Genomic DNA, 24,694 nt, shown 5'->3' on the forward strand with positions numbered 1-24,694 from the left:
TTGCAGGCCCTCTTCCGAGGTACGCGAGATTCATTGCGGAATCAACGCGGAATACGAGACATATCTGTATATGAGTTCACTGTCGACTCGCAGCACAGATGACGTCAACCCGTCACACGACATCTCGGCAAAGCCATATGCGACACCTTAACCACAGCGCCTACCTGTTCTTTAAGAGGGTTAATCTGCGCGGCCCAGGAGAGGTTCATGTCAATTTGAGACCAGACCTGGAAAGTGTACGTGCTAAGGTGCCCTTCAAGGGTTGTCTTTCAAGATAAAGAAAACGTTTTTAACTTTAGAAAGCAAAAGGCAGCGCAAGCATGACTGTGTGCTAGAGTCATTCCTTTTTCTTGTGAGAAGCGCGGTGTGACGTCTAGGCTTTCTTGTATAGCAAGCTGATCCATGTTCGCACTTGAGCCATATGCAAATACAAACAGCAGTGATTAGGAGGCAGGAGTTTTCGTGGTCGATACGCCATGATAGCACTGAGGGGGTCATGCTTGTGTCTCTCAAAATGGGGATACTTCCCGACCATCATTATTTTCAGCACTAATTAACTATTTCCTTACTGCGGGAAAACAGGCAATTTCGGCGTGGTGAGCGTAAAAAAATGTATTCACCCACAAATTTAAAACTTTGGCTTTTAAATTCAATTCAATTTATTTTCCAGAAAGATTCTGCTGGGTTTATAGGCAAAAAGCTGTCCCTGACAGCTTGACAAAGGCCTACAAAACCACCAACGAGGCAGCAGGTGACGACTTGACGATGCAGAGTATTAAAGAAAAATAAAATATGTTTTACACACAATATATGAAAACAAACGTGGATAATAGCAAAATAACAAAATAAACATTAACAAGAATTACATTTTAAATTTTCACACCAGTTCTGCAGTAAACAGTATTGACGAAGTAGCGATTATAACTTCAACGGAAATTTAAACATAACGTTTTAGAATACAATTTTTAGAATACAATTGCTGCACATCACAGTGTAGCTAAAGGAGCTCTCCTTTAAATGACATAAATAAAAAAAAAACAGAATATGTATTGCTTATGAAGAAAAAAAAGATTTGATTGGCGAAATGTGAGAGACTCGCTGCAACAATTCGCAAAAATATTAAATATAATTAGTTAGAAAATAAAACTCTAATAGAATTTGCGCTTTATGAGTTACAATGAAGTAAACGAGTATTCAAAGTTACATAACTCTTGATGCTAAGCTTTCCGATCAGGGTAAAAAAAACACAAAATCAACTGCTCGCGCGAAACTCCTTGTGCTACTTCACAGAGCATTGCCGCGGTCGATCCTGCGCCGTCTTGAATAAAACGCAATCCGTCGCACTTCTGGTGGCGCGCAGTCGATCACAACAAACCCGATACATTCACAGAGGCTCGAAAACCAGCGAATCTCATCGACAGCGGCGAAAACGAAAGTTACAAGCGGGGACCTGTCCTTAGACCGGGCTGGGCGGAGCAGTCATCTCTGTCCAAACTAAAATCAGACGAATGTACAGTGGTGAGCAGCCTTGTCTAGAGCGCTCGGGCGGTGCACTTCCTTGCAAACAAATGCAGATTTTGTGGCAGCCTCTAGGGTCCAGCTGCAACGCTTGCACGGAAGTAGCGCCAGGTAGCCTCGTAAACAAAGCAGGCACGAAAAGTTTGCCCTGTAATGAGGAGCTGCTCTCTAATTTCGGTTTTTGTTACCAAGTGCGCACTGCTCAAGCGCTCTAGACAAGGCTGCTCACCACTGTACGTCATCTTTTCAAACAAAGGTGTTTGCATCTACGAACTCAAGTGCCGATGCTGCGGAATCGCGAGAACACTGCTGCTGAACAACGTCTACGCGAGGCGAAGACGTTACTTTGGACGCCATTGACAGGTTGGCAGGCGTCGCTGGAAGTTTACAAATACTCCCTCATATGGCAACAAAAAGTACCTTTCACAACGTTCTGGAAAGCGTTACTTATCTAGAAGCGGCGATGATCACGCAGAATGGGCCACTTTCCACCATCGTTCAAACTGAACAATTTGAATAGGCACGGTAAGGAAAGTGTCAACACGCCTGACGATAATTATGCACCTTCACTGAAATTCCGTTCGCGATAGCAAACGGTTTTCTTTTTGTGGCCCCGTCGTCACATGTTGAATACTGTCGCAAAGTTTTGTCGTGTCTGTTTTGCTGCTTTTTGTTTATCGGCTTCAGCATGCGTCCTTATCTGTTTCTGCTTGCTACGAGAAACGCGACCAGAGAGCGCTGAAACAATGATTATCACCGCGAGGCAATTTCTGCGGTGATCGAGATAACTGTCATTGTTCAGGCATCTTATCTTGAAAGTTTTCGCGTCGAAATGGAGTACGGCCCAGGGCACCGGCCGTTATCGTCCGGGTGACTACCGAATGCACCTGTAGCTATCACCGACGCCAAGTTGCTTTGTTTGCTTTCTGGGCAGAGCAGCGACGTGTCGAAGGGGTTCTAAGTGCCTGGGAAACCAAGAACCCCCTCCCTCAATTCTACTGGCAAAGCATGCAGCACCCCCCCCCACCCCCCTCCAACCCCAAAACACACACACAGATTCAAGAATGTGCCTTGGGCCCCTCCACAAAAATCAATAAATAAATAAATAAATAAATAAATAAATAAATAAATAAATAAATAAATAAATAAATACAAAAAATGCTGAATGCGTGCTTGCCCAAAAGTTCGTCTTAATAAACGATTTAGTGCCGCATTGTTAGCCTGTTCGCCTACTTCTGTGGTTACCACCACAAGACCATACTAAATCTTATCGGCTTTGCCTGGTACGAAAGAACAAAAACGGTGGTTTTTGGTGCACTGAATATTAAAGAACGAACGTTTCATAAATCCAGAAACTCACAAGTCGCATGTAATTGCGCGTACTTTTTACATACTTGCACAAGGCAGAGCACCTGACTAATGAGCTCTTCCCTTTCGTCCGCAGTTATTTTTGCAGCTTCAGCGCTGATGACACTGCAACCGGTCACTGGAGAAACTGGTGAAGTTCCACATGTACTTTCGATTTTCGCAACCATTGGTGAATAATTAACTTAAACTGCAAAAACATTGTGCGTGAAATGGAATGTTCATGGGCTAGTTGCTCCCAGGCTCGGGTTTTTTATCCCTGGGCTAAAGTCACTTGAACTGAAAAGGATCGACTTGATGACAAAACTCATCCGGCCATACGTGAAAGCACAGGAAACTCGATGCGGCTTTGGGGGAACGGTGTGGCTTGACGTTGGACTAGAAGGTACGGCTTTGTTGTACAGAAACAGCCGCTCATTCTCGATTTCACGGGCAGAAGGGACGCGACGCAGCGCTCGCAGTGTGCCATGCTGTCCGTCAGCTCTCGTCCTGTTCAAGAGACGCATCGTACGGTTCGGTTGGATGTTTGTACACCACGTAGGCATTCGCCCTGGGACGCTGTACGACGCAGCTCTGATACCCGGCGCACACTTCGCTCTTGGGCCGTCTGGAGTAGGATCGCGAGCTTCCCTCCCAGCCCAGCGTGCCTTTACGGGCCCCCTCACGGCAGTGACCCGCCGCGCGCGCACAGGCGGGGTCCGGGAGCCGCGCAGGGGGCTCGCTGGCAGCACCACTTCGGACGGAGTGAATATTTCACGAGGCTCTTGAAAAATGCGCCCACCCTTTCCGGAGAGCGATATTTCACAGAAAAAACGGGCGGCCGAACAGGCTCACGCCCGCCCCGAGCAAAGTGGCTCGCCACGCGCTCTGGTCGTGATGTATGGCGCCGCGCCAAAGGGGTGCGCGTCGCCGGAAGAGGCCGACAACATCCCCTCGCGTAGGCAGCAGCCGCCGCCGCCGGCGGTCGACACATGGTCGTCGCTTGGGAGGCGCCGCGGGTTGCGCCTGCCTGTCGGCGGTGGGTCGGCGTCGTGCAATATGCATGATGGCTGCTGATAGGCCGGCGCTGGAATGCACGCTGCGGCTGTGAGTGATGGAGGCGCTTTGGCGGGCGACGCTTGACGCCTCTGGCGCGCTTTTAGAGCGCTGAACCGCCTACGTGTTCCTCGTGCCTGGCTGCCTTCTTGTGCGCAGCTTTCGCGCCTTGGGGGAGATATACGCGCCGAAGCAGCCAGCACTTTAGCCTTTTGGGGGAAAAAAAGGAATCGTGCTGGGGGCCGCAACGGGGAAGATCTATGCTGCCAGCTTTGCTGCTCGCGCGCCAATATGGCCCGCTCACTTTGGCGCCTTCTGCGTGAGCGTGCACTCATTGATTGTCCTCGTTTATGCTACCGGATGCCACGCGGTGTAATTCCTGTGCCGCATAGCTCTTAAACACAAACTTCCCGTTTGGAACTATTCCAACCAACACTTTTACTAAGTTCCTTTCCTACGTAAAATTCCCGAGTTTCGGCAAACAGGCCGATGTGAAAAGGCGGTGGATCGAATTACATGTTCGTACTGATGACATTTGTTTTCAGTTGTTTTTTCGCATTTACTGCCACCAGCATGGCGGTTTAATGTATGCCCCTGCAATCAATGAAAAAAAAAATGCAAGAAACAGGAACCCTACTACGCGTTCAGCGAAAACGACACGGCCTCTGACACCAAGACTTTCGTGTCGCACCTCTTGACAGAGCCATGCAACAAGCCACCATAGCCCATGCGGTATATAGGGTTATTGAGGTTGCGTAAGTCAAGAGCAACTATGCGACCACATTAACCCTATATAATTACTATTTGCTAATCCGCTTTAAGAATTAAGCAATCGCCCACCCTCCCTGCGGGTTTCACTATTTTCTTTTTTGTTTCTGCTATGTAAACATGATAATTGTCTCGTGCCTCATTGTTTTAAACTGGTCCCAACCCCTTGTGCCCCAGGCGGTGCGAGCAGGGTAATTTTTATTTTATATTATTTTCTTGGGTTGCCCATCGCCTAAAAAATCTACTTACGTGTCAATTCTACATCGTTCATTTGCTTCCTTGGCCCGCATTTAATGCCACGCTCTCTGTATTGACAACGAGGGTACAAACCGCGATACATTTACAGTTAAATTATGTCTAAATTGTGAGTGAATTTCGGCAAGAATTATTTTTATCTAGAAGCAGAGTGCTCTTGGTCTTTTCTTCTTATTTCGTTTTTGCTTGAGCCTTCTTATTGTTGCCGGTGCGTCACTTTCTCACGCGAGGGACACCAACAGCATACGCCATCCATGAAACGAGAGGACCTTATAGGAAGGGAGATTTTTCCTTCTTTAGCAATATTACACCTATTTCCCACTTACATTGTTTACATAGATGTTTACCTGTGACGTTCTGGTAGCCAGTTGTATTAACTTCCTTTTTCTCTATTTTTAATAAGGGAGTAATTACTCATTGGCATCCACCCAAGCGCAGTCATACGGCTACAAAGGAAAGCTATACAGCTTTCTCAGAAACTTCGTAGTTAAAGAAAAATTCGTCCTGGTCCGGGGCTCGAACCTGGGACCACCGCTTCACCGGAGCAGTCGCTCTACAACTGAGCTAACCGAGACGGCAAGCTTATGGTAGGGCGAGAGCGTATTGATCAATAACTCGAAGTGGGAACAGTGTTGGTCAAATGTTTATTGGAATCCCCCAAGGTGGAGTAAATTTGTAATAAGCGAGTAATTACTCATTGGCATCAACCCAAGCGCAGCATCCACCCAAGCTGTATAGCTTTCCTTTGTAGCCGTATGGCTGCGCTTGAGTGGATGCCAATGAGTAATTACTCCCTTATTACAAATTTACTCCACCTTGGGAGATTCCCCTAAACATTTTACCAACACTATTTCTCTATTTTTCTAACCTTATATGCCATACGTCCTTTGACGCATCGGTGTTGTCACGGTTATACGACTTCTGGAATGAATGATCATGTTAACCTATGACTTAACTCAGTCTATTATCTTTATCCGGCAATAAGAATTTCACAAGATGCCATTAATACAGACTCAATTCCATCACTAACTGAAGTCAACATGGGATAGAATATGGCGGCTGGACAGTTTCACGTAAAGTTCTCCTGGTGCTTAGGCAAATTGCATTTCATGATAATACGTTTTATAGCCTCCGCGGTGGCTCAGTGGCTATAGTGCTCGGCTGCTGGCCCGAAAGACGCGGGTTCGATCCCGGTCGCGGCGGCTGAATTTCTTTGGAGGAGAAATTCGAGGCCCGTGTACTGTGCGATGTCAGTGCACGCTAAAGAACCCCAGGTGGTCGAAATTTCCGGAGCCCTCCACTACGGCGTCTCTCATAGCCTTAGTCGCTTTGGGACGTTAAACCCCATAAACCAAACCAAACCAAACCATACGTTTTATTCAACGAGGCAGAAACCATGGAAACCTGCTACGACAATTTTCGTGTATTTCATCGTGGCCAGGTTATAAATTCCAGTACTGCGACTACTAGCGGAAAACGCGCGAATAGTTAGATATGAAGCTACTGTTCAGACGTGTACAGCGGAACTGGTTTGGAGCGCAACACCTGGTTCTGAAGGCCTCGAGCATCACGTTAAGATACGTGTATTTCAAGTAGTGTTACAACATAAAACATGTTTTTGAACATTGGCAATATACAAACAGTGAGTGTGAGCTCTTAGCTGTCGAATTCAGACGCATAAAATATAGGACCTGCCTTTGTCGCGTTTATTAGGCGCTTCCGGTCCGTTTTTAATGACCGTTGACCGTTTTAAAGCCTTCTTTATTCATGCGAGAACATTGGAATCTTCACTGGGAAAAAAAATATATCATCGGTCAAAAAATTCACCCATTGGCTGGAGTGAAATGACGTCACCAGACCGGAAGTGACAACACTTCCGGTGTAGGCATCAGCAGCTCCTAATGCTGCCGCATTGACAACTCATGTGTAATTCATCAGGTGTCCCAGTTAACTTGTTTTATAGGAAGGGACAGGGGGATTCCCTTTCTTTTCTTCTGGGAAAGGAAACACCTGGGTAAAAAAAGGGAAGACGCCACGCAGATTATAGTCGGTGACACGATTGAGAAATACTTGCACCATTTTTAACGAACGGGCTGACTGGGACCCCTCAAGTGCAATTAGCTATAGGAATATTGCACTGTTGGTCTCTCGCATTGTCAGCAAGAGCACATTTCAGAAACTGTGTTAGGAAGAAATTTGTTTTGTTGCTTTGGCTGCATGGTTGATTCCTAGGCTATAATGCTACAGAAACTATTGCCTCGAAAAGGGGCCGCCGCGGTGGATCAGTGGTTATGGTGCTCGGCTGCTGACCCGAATGACGCGGGTTCGATCTCGGCCGCGGCGGTCGAATTTCGATAAAGGCGAAATTCTAGAGGCCCGTATACAGTGCGATGTCAGTGCACGTTAAAGAACCCCAGGTGGTCGAAATTTCCGGAGCCCTTCACTACGGCGTCTCTCATAGCCTGAGTTGCTTTGGGACGCTAAACCCTCATATACCATAAACCAAACCATTGCCTCGAAACTTCTTGACGTAGGCGAGTGCTAACTTTATTTTCTTTTTTTTTAAAGGCTGTCGCTTTCGCGGTGTCAGTTCTAATATATGGGAGCAGTCACTGAAGGGGCAAACAGTGCAATATTTTCAACAGCAGTCGGCAGTTTTGTCCTTGATATCTCTCTTATCGCACTGACCTAGAATCTACGATATTCCAGCTTTAACTCTATATTCAATTGATTTCTAGATACGTTTAGGGCTTTGAGAATTGATTAAATATTGTTTGAATTTTTCTGCTAGGGTAAAGATTTTACAGCGTAACAAGGGCAATTTCTAGAAAAAATTAATATAGTAGTTTCAATTAATTACCGTAATAACGCAAAATTAAGTGAGACGTGCTTCCGAGGACCATTCTGGAGCGTTTAAATGACCATATATCGAACAAAAAAAGAGAGAAAAGTAATGAAAGTAAACCCTTTCCAACATTACATCCTCTTCTATAGATCGTGGGTCCGGTGATCAAAAAAATAGAAAGCCGAAGCGCCTGGCATATCGTTAGGTAATGATCGTAATCATTGCAAACGTTTTTCGAAGCTGTGGGAGGTTTTGTAGCGGTGTGAGATCGAAGAAGGCATTTCCTCATAACTTCGTATACAGCGCATTCGCAACAGACGTGACATCGCACTGGCCCGTCTTTTATACGAAGTGTGGCTAAAAAGTAGTGACAATAAGTGTGCTGCGACTGCTGGAGCTTGTGGTCGATAGGATATGGGGCGCGTACATACCGCCTGATCACTCCAGGTACGTGTTAGGACCCTTTTCAGTTCCATTAGGTGTCCCTCTTTGTTCAGATGTGGGATATTGTGGTTGGTACCCTGTTCAAACAAACTGTAGCACAGAAATAGTTCCACGGACGTCTACTCTTGTGGCAATGCGGATTTCAAGCAGGCCAACCCTGCGAAACACAGTGTATGAGAGACAGGGAACCTGTACAGTGCCCAGTGTCGAGTGTTTAAGACGCACGATCCAAATACAAACAGTAAACAGCGTGGGGATCGGGCTCTCGACGTTCGGAGCAAGCAAGCGTGTTCAGTGACTTCGCGCCTTGCGCCTGCAATGTGCAAGTGCCAAAGGGGACCAGCCTATACCGTCCGCCTGACCGCAAGCGCCACAAGCACACGAGAAGACCTCCCTTATATTCGCCGACGTAGTCCGCGCTTCACTGCATTGAGAGCGAGCGCTACTGCCCGTGCGACACTGCGCGCGGCTGAATTTATTTCCCCGGCTGCTGCGATGACCGCCGACGAAGACGGAGATTCGCGCCACAACCGATTCGTTTTCCCCGTCGCTGTGGCTGTCGAGACGCACTGCGCAAAGTGTCCAGCACCCTGCCTGTGCTGTACGTAAGTACATGTGTACACGAACAAAGTCCTCCGGCCACGCTTTGGATTTCCTCTCTCTGCACGGCCCCCTCGTCCTCCCCAGTGCTCGATTTATCTTCTGTTTCCTTTCCCATTTTTTTTTTTTTTTGCAATCTTCGCGCTCGCGAGTCGGATTACTTCGATCATCCTTCAGGATTGAACTGACGCATACACGCATGCTGGGCCGCTGCGTCGTGCCGAGAGCGGGGCTGACGCAAGGCCCAGACTGCTTGGCAGTCTGCGAGCGTGCGCGTTCAAAAAACTCCGTCCTTGTTTTTCCCCGTGTTGCCGCTCGCTGAACGACGTGGGTGAGAAAACGCACGCCGGGAAAATTGTCTCCGATCCCTATCTCCTAATGGAGCAGGTAAGACAAATTACCCTCGTTTAATTTATGTGTATATATGTACAAGCACACCCTGGTAGACTCCATCATTCTCCTCTATTTTTTTTTTCTTGAGCTTTGACTGCTTACTCTGTTTTGCTCTCTCGTGGGCGGCTGCTTCTTTGCGCGCCGATATACAGTCGCCAATGCGGAGAGCGAAGTCGTAAGAACGTGACGCCCTCAATTAGGCGTCAGCACATAGTTAATTACGTCAACACGTAATTGCACCAGCTACCGCGAACTGCGCCTCAAGGGTCCTGAATAGCAAAAAGTTTTGTGCCTTTTCCGCTCCGGACACTTCGTTCCCAGATACAGGCGGCGCTCAGGTGGAACAGCCGCCGACACTCTCTGCATGGATAAGACCGCTTCTAGCTGAAATTATACTCTTCCTCCGGTTAGATTTGCCCGATAGGCTTGGCCCGATACGCCGGTGAAGGGAACAGAACGCTGCACAGGACGGACCCGATCGGAGTATATGTCTTATAACAAACCACACGCATTTGTGTGTGTGTGCGTGTGTGTTCGTGCGTGCGTGCGTGTGTGTGTGTGTGTGTGTGTGTGTGTGCGCGTGTGTGCGTGTGTGTGTGTGTGTGTGTGTGTGTGTGTGTGTATGTGTGTGTGTGTGTGTGTGTGTGTGTGTGTGTGTGTGTGTGTGTGTGTGTGTGTGTGTGTGTGTGTGTGTGTGTGTGTGTGTGTGTGTGTGCGTGTGTGTGTGTGTGTGTGTGTGCGCGTGTGTGCATGCGTGCGTGTGTGTACGCGCGCGCGCCACTAGCGCCACAATGAGGAGAAGCTAAAACCGAAACTCAGATGATACAAACGTGCTCCCACCTTAGGAAAATATCTAATGCGTTAGTAAGTTGTTGATTGATGAGTATTGTTAACTCAACGTGAATTCAATATGATCTAACTAGAGTGACCAGTTCTATAAACATACTAAATGTTAATAACATAAATCGCAGATGCAATGTATGCCATACAGGAGATGTGGAGAAAAACACAAGCCACGCGCACATGAAGTGCAGAAACAAAAGCGATACCCGTGCTACACGGGTGCGTTCGAATGGCGTCTGAGTGAATTGCATTCGAGAATTGGAAAGGCATTCGGACTCGACGGACTCCCGCGGTGCTCCAAGACAATTTCGAAACGCATTAGAAAGCTTCAGCATTCACTCGTCGCATTGCACTCGCGCTGCTGCCATCCAGCACGAATGCGGCTGCCATAAAAAATATGGCATTATGGAATTACAATAGATGCGAAGTGGTAAGAGGGATCTGAAAGAGGTGATAGTTCCTAGTGTGACTTTGGTCAATGCGGTCCTGTGCATGAGACTAGAGGTTCAAGCATGGTTAGAAATCAAGCAGCGCGGGGTAGGTAGACTTGTTTTGGGAGCACAACACAATACACCAAAGGGGGGATAGTATGTGACAGGGGATGGACATCATTCGAGAGCAGAGAAGCTGGCAGTGAGATAGAACTTGATGAGCGATTGAGACAATTGGTGGAAAAGCAGTGGGCTAGGAAAGTTTTCAGTCACTTGTAGATGTGGAATGTCGACCCAAAATGGAGAATGGCAACTATAAAACTGACAAGTAAATATCTGGACAGCAGTTTGGGCGCAAATCAGGAAATGTCGATTACGAAAAAGGTTAAAGACACAGAGAGGGGTCTGTGCAAAACAGGGACGCAGACGAAATCGGCACTAGGAACATGCAGAACGTTTAAGCAGGAAATTGCAGAAGAAAATATATACGATAATTCTAGGGGAAGCTCTTTGTTGTTGCAGGCAGGAGGAGAGTATTGCGGACTAAGGCATACCGAGACAAGTACCACGAGATGGACACGTTACGCGGTGCGTGTGGAGAGGAGGAGGAAACGGCTGAACAATTGATACTTTTCTGTAAAGGGCTTCGCCCTGCAGTTGAAAGCAACACGACTGATTTATTCGAAGCACTGGGGTTTAAGGACAGTGGTGGAAAAATGCATTTTAAATGGGTAGAAATAACCAAGTGCAGATTATATGATTTTTGGCTCAAGTCAAGACAAGAGTGAAATTTTACGCATCATCGCTAGGTGGCGTGAGCCGCCACCCGATTTAAAGGTTTCAGCGTGATCTATGTGACCGAAGGCACGGAAAAATGGAAGCGGCGAACATTCGAGAAGGCGCTCACAGGCGCTCACAAGGTGACGCCTTCTAGAAGCTAATCGCGGAACAGATCTTTGACATTAATAAAAAACAAGGAGCTGCGAGCTCTGGCGTCGGGGCAACAAATTCTTGAATAGATTCGCCTGGCTGTTGGACATGGTGACGAAAACCGTGCCCTTCAACCATGAGATTCTTAGTGGAAGCAAAATGTTTCACTAAGGCTGCAGCGCCTTGGCCGTAGATGGATGGCGCCTCCTGGTACTTCGCCAGCGACAGCAGCAGCTTTCCGCGGTACGAATCGCTAGGTTTTTTGTGCTGCGGAGGGTCCTTAACGGGCGCAGGCAACTCAGAAAATGAGCTTACAGGTAGTGCCGGTGCTGTGCTCAAGTGGGTATTGCGCAGTGTTCCGGAGATCCCAAAGCTGTCAGCCAGTTGTTGCGCGGAATAGGCTCCTGATTTCCCGTGAAGCTCTAGCCGTTAACCTGCCCCCATTAGTTGTGTAACAGCAAAAAAGCATGCAGACGGGGATACGAAGAAAGCAAGTGTTCTACGTGCGGCCTCCACGTGTTTGCCAAGCGGTCTCCTCGTGGGGCGCACGTGGTCCGACAGGTGCTAATCTAGCTAATGCTGGAAGCGGGTGGTTCGACCAGTTCCGACTTTCCACTAACGAGCGGACGAATCTCTTCCTGCGAAGCTTAACAGCAGTCACTGAGTCCACGCAACATATGGGTGTCTCCGAGACGGGAAGAAACGATGGTGGTGGAGACATCCAGGTGCCTCTGACGAAGACGAAACCTCGTCCCCATAGTGAAGTTTGCCGACAAGCTCGGTGCGGTGCTATGAAGAAGGAGACGAAAGGCTACAGGGGACCTACCCAAAGAAAACACTGCATTTCATACACACTGACACTAGCGCTTCGAGGAGGAAATACTGAAACCAAAACCGAGATTTATTTTATAAACACTGCGCTCGCAGAAAGAAGCTGCAGCTCTTCTCGACCGAAGATCCTCAGGACATTACCTTGCAGACCCTCGGAATTAACATTTACTTGATGTTGTGATCGGTGCTTTGTACTATAGCAACGCATGGAACGCGGTAGCAGGCGTAGCGTCGGCGACTTTATGGGTTCACAAGATAAAGCTGAATCCTGATAAAACTGTTTTCATGCGTATCACAAACAAAAAGTCTCCTCTTGCTCACCAGTACACTATCCAGCAGACCCCCATAACTCAAACTCAATGTTTTAAATATTTGGGCGTAACGATTACAGAACATTCAAGCTGGTCCGCTCATGTTGACAATATCTGCTCCTCGGCGCGCCGCAAACTCGGCCAGTTAAGACACAGACTCAAATACTGCCCCTCCCATGTAAAGCTTCTGGCCTACAACACACTGATCAAATCTAGATTGCAGTACGCATGCGAGGTTTGGGATCCTTTCACTAAAAAAGACATTAGCAAACTTGAACAGATTCAAAGATCAGCAGTTCGCTTCATATATAACCGGTACCGTCGACATGACTCCCCATCTGAATCAATGAGAATCAACAACATCAAACCCTTAGAGTACTGGAGAAAGCTAGCAAGAATTAAATTCCTCTTTAAACTCTACCATTCTCAGTTCCGTCTTGACCCTTACTTGTATATGAAACCTTCAACAACTAGAGTAACAAGGCATTGCCATCCGCGTAAATTATCTCCTTTGTTTGCCCGCACCAATAACTTTAAATATTCTTTCTTTCCTCGAACTATAGCAGATTGGAACAACCTACCCCCTCATGTGTTTGTATCCGAAAATGTGCTTTCCGGCATTGAACAAGTACTTGACCGTTAACTATTGTCTGTTGTTTGTTGCGACTTGTTTTATTTTCATGCTCCGTATTTACTACATTGCTTCTACTGAATTCTGCTGTTGGCGTCGTCTTCTGCTGGTCGTCGGAGTTTTCTGCATGTTTATCCCACTCCTGCTTGGGCCTTAACGGCCTGCAGTATTGAATAAATAAATAAATAAATAAATAAATAAATAAATAAATAAATAAATAAATAAATAAATAAATAGGCAGGTAAACATTGGAAACAATACTGCTTAGTTCTCGCACCCGCCTGCAGCGAATACAGGAGATGGGTCAGCCAGCGTTTCATTTTCTCTCTTCCCGCTGACTTCTGAGATTTGAGAGCGAAATAATTTTTTTTTTTAGTATTGTTTCGCCCTGCTTTGCTCCTCTTCACTAGTTTCATGATTTATCAATGGTAAACCAAGCTACTCGCCAAGCCACCTCATTCAATTTCGAACAAATCTTTACCGTCGCTGCTGTATACAGCTGCAGGTGTGACTCGCGCGCGACATTTTTTCAAGAGCGCCCACCTAAGCGCCGACGAAACGGACAGAAGGGGAGTGTAGCGACACTGCTTGCTACCACCTTTCCCTCTTCGATATCCGCGGACCTTGGTGCGGCGCCAAAGCTTTATTTGTGAGCCGTAAATCTCGGCTTGTTCAGCGTCACACGTCGTTCGTTGTTCCAACGCTAGGCAGGCGAGCACAGAGGCGCGCTGAACTTACGGCTCTGTTTCACGACGTCCGATCGCACCACGGGACTCTGCCAATCGGCCGAAGCGCACGCAACTGAGAAACGCCCTTGAGTATGGGAAGCTTGAGGATAAATTACTGAATCTTTCATGAATCGGACTCTCTTATTTTAGCCATCGTCGTCACAGCGCCATTCCAGTGGACCAGGTGCTCACGCGAGCGTGTAAAAAAGACAAAAAAAAGCAGGGGACTACGGCACGCCATATCTTGTGTCTTATGGACGCAGTCGAAGCATTTCAGACACTCGCGTGCAAAATTTGGGCTGCCGTCGCAATGGCCCCAAAGTAACTTCTATTGTTCCCGCACGCTCATCGAAATGTGTCTCTCGGAGTAAGCATTTTCAGATTCGAGCCGTGAAATTACCCGAGCAGAAATACGTTCGCCCAAAATTAGCCGTCAAAGGGACGCGAAATACTGTCGCCCGCTACGAGGCAAGCAAAAAAGAACGAAGCTTCGGGTCGAGTTGTTTCCCGTGCACTCGGTGCCGGAGTAGAGACGCGGCGTTTAGCACTGATCGGAAGCAGCAATCACAGCCGGCGTGGTGCGGTTGTTCGTGGGCGCACGCTGCTTGTACGGGGTGCGGCGCGTGGGGCGGCATAAGCAGCGAGGAGAGGAAACAAGTCGCGCGACAAAGCCGTCATCCGTCTTCTTTGTCGGGCGCGACACGAGGCTTGGAAGCGGCACGGCGGCGACTGGGCGAACAGTGCCCGACAGGCAACGCCGACTGCACGGCGCAGCACGCGGAAACGGCCGCCCTTTTCGGCGGCACGAAGAACGGGCGGAGGGCGTAGACGGAGCGGAAGTGCGGTGTTACCGGGTGCTCGGAGTGCATGCGGTCGCGGGACTAACGGAACCCTGGCCGCGTCAGTTTCTGACCGCTGAGAGTACGTACAGGTGGAGGACAGAGTGCATTTCGGTGGCTGTACATACCGTGCACTTAAACACGAGAAACCAGACAATCACTAGTACGAACTGCGTAAAGTTTAAGATTTACTACAGATACGACACATCGTTAAATGAGTGCCACGCTGTTTGTTGGCGCTAAAATGACACCTCTCTGCAATGCCTGAGGGGCTATATATTGACGCAAATAAATCACTGCCCTTGAGCCGCGAACTAAGTGTCAGTGTAGAACGACAACTGGGGAGCGAAAGTAGATATCACCCCACCTTCCCGGCAGCTGCTCTGAGGAAAGCGCGACTTCAAGGAGTGCGCACGCGGTCGGATGCCAGCGTAATGACCTCAAGAAGGTAAGACCTGAAGTAATACGGCTTCGCCAATAGACCCGCCACTCGATTATAATAATCGCGCTATACATACGAAGCATCGGACTGTGGTGTCCCGCGTGCGTGGTTATTCGAATGCCGCAGTTCTCTAAACTCCACGTGGCTAGCCCAGCGGTATGTGCTTTGGGCTGCACTTCCGCTCTGCGCAGACCGCGGAGACTGTCGCCATGGCGTCGCCGCCGCCGCGCGAGCTGCCACGGTGGCAGCTTGCAATGCCGGAGTCACAGCCCACCTCCCCCGCCCCGGCTCCGGAACAGATCTCGGGGCTACATGAGCCGGCGGCACATGATGGATAGGCCGCAATAGGGCACGCAGGCCATAGCTGGGCGGCGTTGCCCTGGCTCCTTTGAGCGCTGCGGCGTCGCAGAACAGGCGCAACCAACTGGACCCGCTGAACCCCCCCCCCCCCCCCCCCCCCCCCCCCCCGCCTTCGAGCCGTGCGCGTTCGATGCGCGCGCCCGCTGCTGCGCGTTCTTTGACGGCTGCTGCGAGTGCAGCGGCCGTTTTTCATCCTGTCGCTCACGATGTGGCAACTTATTCTGGTCGCAGAAAGAATGTATGAAAGCTATGGAGCACAGCATTGGACCAAATGGAAAGCCACGTGGAACGAAGTAGCTATGATTAAGCGCCCCTGGACACTACAAGTCTTGTTTTGTCTACTCGTACCTGGTGCAGGTGCCCATGTTTGGACGTACTAAGAAACAATGAAAAGATATAGAAGCCGCTGCGCGTGGACTGTAAAGCTGACTCGCGTGGAACAACTTGCCCCAGGGGTAAGGAAGACTGAAACCGTTGGTGTTTGCTTTTAAAGGGCTTCGGCGTTTCCGTGGCTCTTTTAGCTGAACTGCGGTGGGTGTGATTATGCAAGTTTGCACATTCATTTTAAAAATAGCCATTGTTACGTTATTTACTGGTGTTGCAGCCAGTGTAGCCGAGTTCATTTTACTCAGAGTCACCTCAAAATTGCACTGGTCTCACTCGATGAGTCGTTGCATTTGGATGTATCGTCAGATGCAACTCAGGAACGCAGCGGCGAATACCTCTCTAATGCGGCCCTTCAGCCAATGGCGTCGACCAGTTCTCATGAGGTCGCGGTTAACATCCGAGCATGACATCGCAGGTGACTGCGGTGCCTCTGGGAAGTGCGTGGGATTAAGCGCGACGTTATGACAATCGGTCGACGCCATTGGTTGGAGGGCCTGCTTTGAAGGGTGTTTGCCACTGCGTTCTAGAGTTGTATCCGACGATAGAAGACAGTATGTTCTTTATTTGGCTTTTCCCTCAAGCGCTAAGGGAGCGACGAAACAAGCCCACTACCTCAGCCGAGCTACGCATGTGTAGACCACGCTGAAACAAGCCATGATACGGCGCTGCATCCGCGCGTAATGTACACGCTGCACCTAGAGCTAGCGGCGTAATACGAGCAGCAACTGGTGAAAGCGAAAGCCTACTTTTTGGCTTCAGTCCACGCAGCAAGCCCCGGTTGACTCCTGCTGAGGATTTCGCTAGTGCTTAGCCTCGTTCCGAAGGACAAGCTGAGGACCACCGGCATTCCATGATCTTCGGATACGTACTATAGCTTTACAAGAAGGATGAACCCTCTTTGCCGGTCAAGTCTGCCGACAGCTGCTAGAGCCTTCTGCCCCGCACTTATAGCGCGCTGTCCGGCTGCCTTTCCGCTCCACGTAACCGCCGAGCTTTCGCCCTACAAAGATATACTTCGCGCGCTCGCACGGCCCACACGCACTGACTGGCACAGCGCCTGTAAACACGCGGCTCCCTGTTTTCCCGGCGCAGTCTCAGTCGGCACGCAATAGGACTCCCTGTCCACTCGGTCACGTCAGGGCGGGCCGCTCGGCCGGAAAATCCGGGGCCGGCCCGATGCCAACCCCGCTCGCTTGGGGGCTCTGATGAAGAGAAAAGCGAAAAGGCGTTGGGCGGCTGCGCGCTGTCCCGCTGCTAAGAGCATCTTATTGCTCGGACCCGGGACTCGCACGCTGCACAGGTCCGCAGCAGCAACCAATAACCTCGGGTCAGCGTCCGGATCGGTGAACGCCTGTAAATATTGGCACTGCTCGCTCCGGCCCGCCAACCGCTTCTCTCCGAGGGAGCGCGCTCACTGGCCAATCCCGGCCGCACCTCGACCGGGCGGCGTCCTCGTCGCAAACAGTTGTTCGCTTCCTTTGTGCTTTCGCCCCTTCTACGGGTAATCCCTCGGGAGCTGCGACCAGCTTTACTCCAATCTAAACGCCCACGCGCGCGCCCCCACGAAGGTGTGGAGAGCAGGAAACGTCCGCATGAGCCTCCGCGGCCCGTTGGACGCGGCTTCAAGGAGGGTTGTGTAGCGCTGTCATCCTCCTGTCTAAATTATATTGACGGCTGCTCACCAAGGCATCAATTCAAACGGGAACAATGACTAAGGGGCACCTTTGATTGTCTCCTACAGCAACTGCGATTTGTCACTTCAAAACTTGTTTCTTTGTTTCATAATTTGTGTAAACGTCGCTTAGAGCGTGTATTTTTCAGGCGTCTTTAATGGACGCCAACGAATAAATTAACTTTCCTGGCATATTTTCTGACCTCACTTCGATGTCCGTGGCACAAAAGACCCCGAAAACGCATTTGCCCGTATGGCGTCCAAGCGTGGAATACCTGTAAGTCTCACTGCTATTGAGCACCTTTCTGTCATGACACTCTGTGCTTCTTTCATTCCAGGAAGCAAGAAAAACAATTAGGTCATTTGAATTAATCGTAAAGATAAAATTGCCTATTTGGCACGCTATGTGTAGGGGCTGGATTTTTCGTTTCAAACCGGAAAACATCGATAAAAACGTGCCGAATTCATTTTTTTTCAGCTCGGTTTTAACCGGAAAAGATCAGTATGTCTGGCATGCATGGCACAACTAACTGGCTGTTCAGTACCACTTACAAGGTCACAGCAGAAAATTAAGAAAGGGCTGGGATCGGGAATGCAGTGAGACGAAGGTATTTTAGGAATTTAGTACAGTAACTGTGAGTTATGAACTTATGAGGCGCTGATCCGCGAACTCAGATACGCCGTTGCAGATAGGAACGCTCGACCATTTAGCTAAGCGTTACTGGCTAGCGCAGCGCTGTATGCTCACACTTATTACCCATTTGGGCCGTCGCTTCGTTAAGTAGGTTCTTCCACTGCATGTAAGAACGTTGAAAACGTTTGGAACCGTAACAAGCCACCGTCAATGCGAAACCACGCATAAACGGCACGAAAGTGTCGTGCTCTGGCTGCCGCGACAGTTAAGCAGCAGTTCCATCGCCGCCTCAGCCCGCGTAGCATAGGGTTCGCGGTCCTTTCGTTTAGCGCAGAATGCAACCACAATCCCATGTCGGCCCCTTGTGGACCACGAGCATAAAATTCGGGAATGCAGATGCAACACTGTAGCATTCAGAGAAGCGTTCTTTAGAAAAACGATTCAGCAATGGAATCGCTTGCCTGCCGCTGCTGTACGCATTTCTTCCAGTGACGCTTTTTATTCTTCTTTACAAATGTTACAACTTGTTTGACGCTGTTATTTTTCGGCTGCTCTCGGTGGTAATCTCGGTGTAGATCGCTGTCACTTGTGGATTTTACGCCCACCATGTCCTTATCGACTTGTGCGTTTGCACTGCTAGATATCATGTTGCCATATTTTGTATGTATTTTGCTCGTGTTCTTTCGATCCTGTTATACCTGTTGATGCTTTTATTTTTTATGCATAGCTTCATGGGCAATGTACCTGCGAATTTGTGAAGAGTTAAATGTGTTATTCTTCCCCCATCACTCTAATGCCTTGACAAAGGCACCGTGAGCAATAAATAAATAAATAAATAAATGTGACAATTTGTCTCGCGGCCCAATCGTTTAACTTCGGCATTTTTACTTGTTGTGACGACTGTACGACTGTCTTCTGCAAAGACAGTTCTTGAGACAGCAATTTATGGGGCACGTACTGCTACATGAGCAGCTGTTTCTTTTTTTTTTTTTTAAGTTAATATAAACTGTATACGTCCCTTCTTACCCCACATGGACATCATATATTTCGCCGATAAAAACCGAAAATTTGTATGTAAATCGAAAGTGGCGTTCTGCAACAAAGACCGAAAAAAGGCCGCCCAATTTTCGAAAAATAAAAACTGAGAAATCCAACCCGTAGCTATGTGCAGAGCTTAGTTCACTGCCCGACCGTCTAAGCCACGTGTGTGCAATGTTCCCCTGCTTCCTTTCACGCTTTAGGCGAGGCTTGTATCTTTCTTAACTCGTTCATTATTCTTCTGCGAAGATATCTGCCTATTTTAATTTCATTTTATTTATTCTCACTCTCTTAAAAGCAGTGCAGGACAACTTATATACTCGTTATTTTAGCGCCTGCTCATTATTTTTCTCCCCTGTTCCGCAGCAGGGATGGCCATCCCGGTACTTAAGCTAATAAGTGTTTGCGTAACACTTGTTGAAATAATCTTCGAACCTACAGTTTTGCAGTTCACCCTTCCGCCTACAGCGCAGAGCAGCCCCCAAGCCAATGCGTATGCACGGCGCGTACGCGCACACACGTTGTGGGCGCACAGGTGCGTGCGTGTGCGTCGAGTGGAGAGAAATGAAAAAAAAAAAAAAGTGCACCACGGGGCCAAGAAGCGCGGCCCTCGGGAACGAAGGCGGCAGCGGCGGGCGCCGCCGAAGCCGTGGCAGCTGGCGCGCCTCGTGTGTAGTGTATACCGCTTGCGGCTCGTCCGAACAGGATACATTATTAACGCAGAGGCACTTCCCGTTTCAAAGGGCGCCCCTCTCTGACCATTGCGAAGTCCGGAAGGGTGAGCGAAATGCTAAGAACAATCCCGGTATGATTGATCGCCGCGAACTCACGCAAGCCTCGTCGATAACCGGGCCACGAAAGCAGGAGAGGGCAAGAAAACGACGCAGAGGCGTAAGAAAACATAGAAAGAAGGAAGCAGCAGGAAGAAGAGAAGGGGGCGAAAGAAACGAGGTGCGCGTTTCACGGCGGTTTGTCTTCGCCGAGGTTTGTAATTTAAACGTGCCGTGACAGCTCGCACGGACAGTCGGCCGTATAGGCGGGCACGAACCGAATGGTGGTAACATTTTCATTCCGCCTGTTCCTCCGGCTGCTTTTTTCCTTCTCTCTCTCTCTCTTTCTTTAACGCGAAGAACCGCTCTTTCATCTTCGTTGATTTCTCTTTAGTTCTTTGATTCCCCCTCCCCCGTTTTTTTTTTGTTTTTTTTTTTTGCTCCCTACTATTTTGTTCTCTCGGCTCGGAGTGCTGTTTTGGTGCCTTTCTGTCTTTTTTTTGAAACGAATGCCGGAGCTTGGAAAACGCAGCAAAATGTCACGCGGCCATGCAAGGGCTGGCAATCCTGCGGTGCGGAGAAGTGCCGGGTGCAAGCTGGCGCTGTATGGGACCGAAGACCGCTTACTTTGCAGCTCTGCTTCACTGCGCATGCAGGGAGAGGTCATGACGAAGATCAGCTACCGGCGAGCGTATATGCGCAGCGTTGCTGGATGCCGGCCCTTCGAGACTGGCAGAGAGGTTCAGGTGTTGCGCGATACTTCTGGATGCACCAGCGGCACCAGCCGCGGGCTTAGTTGAAGCCGTCATTTTTGTATGATTTCGTAGGTGAGACACCGATGGCCCCGATCGCGACGGACACACTATAGAGACAGGTACGTGCGCACACATACACGACGACAACGAGATAAACCAAAGGCCTCCTCATCTGGCTTAGTGTCTGGGGAAGTTCACGCAATAGACAAGGAATTAGAATCTTGGTACATTTACAGGGCTGCCTGTAAAGCATTATGTCTGCGCGTTCTTTCACCTTGGGCAGCTTATCCAGCAGGAAAAAAAAAAAAAAAAAGAAAACACGATACCTACATTGTGTGGTTGACTTTCCCCTTTGACCTCCGACGTTAGCACGGTGGTCCTTCATTACATGGCAAGTCAAGACGGAGCGATTATGTTGCAGTTGGAACCGCGATTTCATCGTAAAAATAAAAAATTCCGACGATTAGGCTTGTGGCTTGACAAGAATAAATACTCAAGGGTGACAAAGACACAGTCTTTGTCTCCGTGTGTCTGTGCCATATTTGTAACGCCTCCGAAGTGGCGGATAATTCAGAGCGAGAAGCTGACGCCGGCGCTTGGTTTGGGCGCGAAGCCCATAACGTTCCCGCACGGCTTCACGCACGAGTCTTGTGGACGCTCACGCGTTCGCTCACGATTAGAGGTAAGAAATTCTAGTTAGTTTTGGACTCGATTACTGTATTTACTCGCATAATGAACACACGCTCTACTTTGTCAGTGAATAGGGCTTTTTTTTTTTCACCTCGCTTAAGGAAAGCACCTTACCTTTTGGCGCACAATCTGCTGCTGATAATAGCGAAAGCTAGCAAGCGGCTTCTTTGAACACAGAAACAACTACGCAGTAACATAAAGCGCTATCTGAGCAGCGTAAAGCCTATACTATATCTTACTCTACAGGGCGAACTGCCAATAAAAATGTTCCATGAGGTATCGGAGGGCCTAAAAAAAAAAAACGCACCTGCAGTTGCAAAGGGCCTTCTCTGTTCGATCTGCACAATGTTAAGGACAGAACTTGTCGTTGGCGTTCGCGCTGATTGCCAAGAGCTGCGCTAGACTGAACTCTGGTTGTACTCCCATCAGAAAGAATTATGGGCCGCTATACGTTAGTTTTATACGACGGCTTAAGGTAAAATTTGTTGACTGTGCTCTCTAGCGCGGAAGCCACAAAAAAGAGCGCGTTTTGCTTTATTTTTAGAATTAATCGTACCCGATGAAGTATTTGTTCGCTCAGCCTCTTCTCGTGCCGTTTGTAACCGCTTCATTTTTTTTTTGTACTAAATATTTGATCACGGGTAATGAATGCCCCCCCCCCCCCCCCCCCCAAGAAAGAAACAAAAGGTTTCGCAGATATTTTGTGGGAAGGATCGTCTCTTCATTATGCGAGCAAATACGGTACTTCAGTGCACCTGGTGCCTGAAGAAGCCATTTAAGGAAAAAAAATGAATAATTCCTGCACGTGCAGCAATCGTGTTTTGCTTTTAACTCGCACGCAATAATCTGCCAAAATGAACTGAAGACTTTACAATTCACGCGTTGTCACTCTTTCCCTGCCCTCTTCTCCTCCATCGACGCACAGCTAGTTTTCTCGTATGTAGGACGGTGAGAGCAGGTGCGCATACACCTGCTGCGAGGCTGCGGCGATGGCCGAATTGCGTAAGGCTTCAGGAAACGAAGCTGCTTTGTCTGTTAGCGCCTGCGGCGGTTCGAATCCTGCTCAGGGATGAAGATTTTTTCTGCGTCGCTACGAGGAGCTGCGGACTATCCGCTCGGCAGAACATCTGTATAACAGCATCTAGTTGTAAAAAAAATGATTCACCTACTCACAATGTAAAATCCTGCCTTCTTGCTTTCTCGTTGAGGTCGGCAGTGTAATTGGAGGCAGTGCCGTCTCTCCGTCTTCTTAAAACCTACCGCAACCTGTGTTTTATACTATAGAGAGAAGGAATTAGATACTCAATCCAAAGACGCTAAAATTCTGCAGAAGTTTATACTAAAGAGAAGAGAAAACCTGCGCGCGCGTGTACATACCTGTGCGCAGTTTCCTCTTTAGCGGAGAACTCTACCGCGTCGCGTATGGCATCAAATGTGGGTTACTCAAGAGTGAGCGATAGGATGAGTGACATGAGATAACACTGCGCTTGGCGTATGAAGTGTGTTCATACATCTGTAAAGCTGTAGTATCGCGCCTTGACTAACCCTTACATTACGCTGGACTTTATGATGACATTTCAAAAAGATCACGACGTCACTTTCCAGCGGCTGTCAGGACGGAGTCCCATTGTCTGTAATTACCTCGATTACACGCCTGCTCAGCCGGCACAAGGGTGAGCACACGTCTGTATTCAACTATCAAGAGCCGACGTCTCAAGGAATCTTCGTGCGCTTGCTCGGAACACGACAGATCTCCTGATTCGCTCCGGCAAACACGGGTCACCACCTGTGCGGCCTTCACCCTTGTCTGCTACTTCTCTTGCCGCCCGGCATCTCCTGCTGCGAACCAACACCGTCGCGTCGCTTGTGCTTGGAAGTGGGTTTTACAAACACATATTGTTATCTGATTCGGGCAGCTGACTCTTCAGCTTGTGTCCACAGCAAGAGCATCGCCAAATGGGGTCCCTTATCAGTCATTAAAGAGCGCTTATTCTCTTTCTCTTCTGATTGGGATGGCCAACTCTGAAGCTTGTTGCTACTGCAGGTGCGAGGAACGAACGAACACCTAATTTGTCGCTGTCTCCGCTATAGCATACAGCGAGCACCTCCCGCGGCAGCACCGCGCCAATCGGACTGTTCTTTTTCCTTCTCGGAGGCCAGGTTTCTCAGAGCGTGGCCTCGACCTTATTGGTACAGAAAGCCATACAAGCGAAACTTGAAATTTAAAAACCACAGGCTTGAAGTGCTTTTCTTTGACGAACTGTTGGTTTTCGTTTTTGTCTTCAGTGGCCACGATAGACGCGTGACCATAGTCATGTCCCATGAACAAAGCCGACTTACCTTTCCTTCTCTCTGTTCCCTTTTGCCCCCTTTATCGTCCTCCCCACGGATAGGGTTGCCAACCAGACATTATGCTCGGCTAGTTCCCCTGCCTTTCTCTTCTACTCTGTCTCTCTCATGAAAGTGCGGTTGTGAGTGTGGCCAAAAACATTTGGACTTATGATTTCCCGACACTACTTTTCTTAAAGCTCTTTATGTAATAGCACGTCCGCATTAATGAGGTTCCGCATTTTAGATAAGCCATACCCTTATTAACCAGAAACATTAGTTATGGCGCGCGTGCGCTCCGGACAGCAAGAATCGATCTCATACCAAAAGTTTTAACGTATGCGGCACGCATACGCGCTGAGTAGATGTAGGACATGGACATTTACTTTTTATAGCAGTGTGGCAATTCTGCTCACCGTCTTCAAGAACGTTGCGCAACATCCGGTTCGCATGCACACGCGCGGGGACTATTTGCGCGTTCACCGGCCTGTGCAGGCATGTGTGGCCTCCATTCATTGTTTCCGACGGGGACTTCGCAAGCTGCGCTAGCTGAGAGGAGTCTCTTGTTGTGCATGTACTGAACGCTAATGATCAGCGTCCGCTATATGCATAGCCAAATGAGGCGTGCCTCCAATGAATGGCGCGGACACGCGCACCTTTTCTATGCGGGAAATTTATCGCGCGTCTTCTATATACGCGCTCTAACCACAGCGTATAGATTTAAATGCCGCCAATAGCTTTACGTATAGAGGCATGCATCACGGCTGATTTCTCTGGGCACGTGAATTTAAGGGGGCGGAATAAGAATAAAAAGCCGCAAGGAAGCAGATCAGGGAGTAGGTAATGTTTGT

The 24,694-nt window shown here is 48.7% G+C and overlaps 1 long non-coding RNA gene and 1 pseudogene across 2 annotated transcripts in view; one reads left to right on the forward strand and one right to left on the reverse strand.

The window, feature by feature from the left end:
- Nucleotides 1-24,694, reverse strand: part of LOC149352940 (uncharacterized) — a 118,905-nt gene that overhangs the window by 75,842 nt on the left and 18,369 nt on the right. The gene's annotated exons all lie outside the window — the stretch shown is intronic.
- LOC149352941 (uncharacterized) lies at nt 3,929-11,285 on the forward strand (annotated as a pseudogene).

Source organism: Amblyomma mixtum, chromosome 3 (genome assembly GCF_055824585.1).
Source record: "Amblyomma mixtum isolate Tamu chromosome 3, ASM5582458v1, whole genome shotgun sequence".
Lineage (NCBI taxonomy): Eukaryota > Metazoa > Arthropoda > Arachnida > Ixodida > Ixodidae > Amblyomma > Amblyomma mixtum.